A 3,215-nucleotide genomic window follows, 5' to 3' on the forward strand; every position below is an offset into this window, starting at 1 on the left:
TCAGTTCTTGCGTCACTGTCGTACCTGTTACCGATTTTCAGTCTAACAGTAAGAACTCCTCCCACATCTCTAAAGCATGTTCTTGGGTTGGGATTTTGCTCTTCAATGGTTGGAACTTTTATCGTATTTCTTCTCTAAGTATGTTTTTGTCCATAGATCGGTGTTCCATGGGGTTTCTCATGTCGAAGAAATCCCACAAAAGTTGGGAATATTTGTTTTTAAGTCTTGGAGGAGGAAATACAACGATTTGTTCCATTTAAACCCTAGATTGCTCCGATCGTTGTCCCGTATATTTTCAGCAACCAGATTGTGTTTTACAAACTCCCTTTGTCATGAGGAATCCATTGGACCAAACCAAGGTCGAATTGGAGGTCAGAGAGTGTGTCTGGTACCCCAAAAAAAATGAAAATCGGATGGAAATCGGAAAAGCCAGAATAGTGAACCTGCGGTCAACCGACCGTGCACGTTGTTGAAAACAGATCAAGGGGATGGACGAACGCCGGTCGACTGCAATGTGCGCACAGTTGGAAACAGATCAAAGGGGCGGGCACAACTGACCACAGTACACGTTGTTGGTAAACAATACTATTGGGTGATCGACCACCGACCCCCTTGTCGACCGTGGAGGGCGCTGTCCGCCCTGATGTTTCTCGGGTTTTCCAAAAATTTTGGATTTGGTTTTTGGATTCTTCCCCATGTAAGTTTTTGCCATTAAACCCTTCTAATGTTGGAGTGATACGTGATGATAGGTGATCAACCCTCGGATTCGTGAGGCTACGAAATCTTTGTTTGAGGTATGTTTTGTGGTGGATCTATGATCGATACGTATCTTAGAACCAAACCTATATTTCTTTGAATAGCGGATAGATTGGATATGTGATTTGTTATCCCTCTTTGTCATCAATTCCGATGATGATTTTACACTAATCTTCCTAAGTTAGGACCCGGCATGCCATTATGAAATTATCAAGTTCCATAGTTGAGAAATCCATGTTAGTATATGCTGTGGGTTCTGACTTGTTTAGTCATTATATATGAAGCAGGGAGCTTGAGAGCAGCAATACAAGATGGAGAACACACACAGAAATTATCAAGTTCCATAGTTGAGAAATCCATGTTAGTATATGTTGTGGGTTCTGACTTGTTAAGTCATTATATATGATGCAGGGAGTGTGAGAGCGGCAACGCAAGATGGAGAACACACAAAGAGCAACTAAAATAATCTCGTGGGGGTTTGAAAACCCATGCCACGGTTTGGAGAAAAACTCCAATATAACACGTGAAAGGAGTGAGGCTCCTTCACAAGTGATATCCCAAAAATAAACTTTATTCAAATCTATCTTTCTTTTCTCATGCCATTACATAATATAAAGATCCAAAACCTAAGAATAGCAACCCTAAATACTTGCCTAACAATTATTCTTCATTTTCTATCTAATGCAACATAAATAAAAGCAAGAAATATCTCTAAGACAATCCTAAAATAGTAATCCCGTAATAGACACTTACCATATCCTAAAACTGACTATAACTTAGCCAAATCAAGTTCAAATCGCGTAATCTTGGGCTCTTTAGATAGGTAATCGAAAAACCTTTCTAAAAACACCAAAATCAGGCTAAATAGACAAGTTTTGACGCCCCAAAAAATACTATAAATAAAATGACGAAAATAAGAAATAAAAAATAAAAGATTAGATTAACACCATGAGTTCTGCATCATTACGATGCGTATTTCTGTTGCTATTGGTATACATGGATTCCCTTTTCATGTTGTATGATGCATGGGTAGTATTGTGGTTTGTGTTTGACACTCGGTATACTTCCGCCGAGCCTTCGTGGTCTGTGCGGTATGCCTGGATAATTGGATACGCGGTATACTTGGGTCAGGCCTTTGTGGTCTGTGCGGTATACTTGGATATTTGGACACATGGGATGCTTTGATCGGGCCCTCATGGTTTGTGCGGTATTCCCTATATTTGAATAGCAGTATTCACAAGTTGCTTTGGTTGGGCTCTAGTGGTCTGTGCGGTAAACCTGACACGTGGGGTGCTTTGGTCTGGCCTTCATGGCTTGTGCGGTTACCCTACGTATTGAATACTGACAACAATGCGTCCATGGCTTGGGCACCTAGGTGGAGTTGTGTAGTTATTATTTTGTGCTTCTTTAGCTTGATTCGACTGCGCAAAGGTTATATGGATGTTGGATATTTGCATTGTGCTTATCCTTTCACGATTATCCTATCATTGCACCTATTGATTATTATTATCTTGTGACCTTTGTATTCTTGTGCAATGCTAGGATCCGTCATGGATCCTCATATAAACACACAAGGCTGTTAGCTGATTGTTGTAATATCTTGCAGATCCTAAGAGTTAGCTGGGATTATGTTCAAGAGTTCGGAGATCAAGCACCGTGGATAGATTCTGGATTCGTTTTATTTCCATTATTTGCTTTTCATGAGTATTGAAAGAACCTTGTAATTATTGCTTATTTTATCTGGGATGAATGTGAGAACCACGTTAATGTTTTTGCTTTGGGATTTCGTTTGTTTTGTTGGTGGATTATAATTTGATGGAGTAAAGTAGTTTACTTCTGCCTTGTGGATTTTCTGTATTACTTTGCCATGCATACCTGTGAGATCGTCTGCTGGTATGTGGCACTATGACGTGCCTGTTGTGTGGTTCGATTCGGAGCGTTACACTACTTGACTCGGTGTTCAAAGGGATAATTATCTATATTCAGTGGAGAATATATTTAAAAGATAAAAAAATGTTAAGCAGAATGTTGACAGGAAGGACTATTCCCCATCAGACCATGTAAGACAATAACAGAAGACTATAAATAAAGGAAGGGATGCATAAAATAATCTATTGGTTCCTTTCTAAGAAGACTAAAAGCAATGTTCAAAAACTCGCTGATCGACATGGAATTTGATGGACGCGGTTTTGACTAGTCAGTTGGTCGCACCCCAAGCATCGAGTTGGACTCGGTTCTACAATAAGAACTAGTCAAGTCTGTATAAAAAAATTTGAGTTTTTCATCAAATGGGTTCAAATGAGCCACTCTAATCCTTTTTTATTTCTATGAAACAAATAAGTCCAAACTTTAAGAAGAAAAAACAATACTAGAGGTAGGAAGTGCTCGAACAGAAATTGTGCCAACATGTCTGAGTATTCTTTATTAACTAAGGATGGATTAACCATAAACTTAGTAAC

Source organism: Tasmannia lanceolata, unplaced genomic scaffold (genome assembly GCF_043159265.1).
Source record: "Tasmannia lanceolata isolate RefF3 unplaced genomic scaffold, GAP_Taslan_0.1 ptg000003l, whole genome shotgun sequence".
Classification (NCBI taxonomy): Eukaryota; Viridiplantae; Streptophyta; class Magnoliopsida; order Canellales; family Winteraceae; genus Tasmannia; species Tasmannia lanceolata.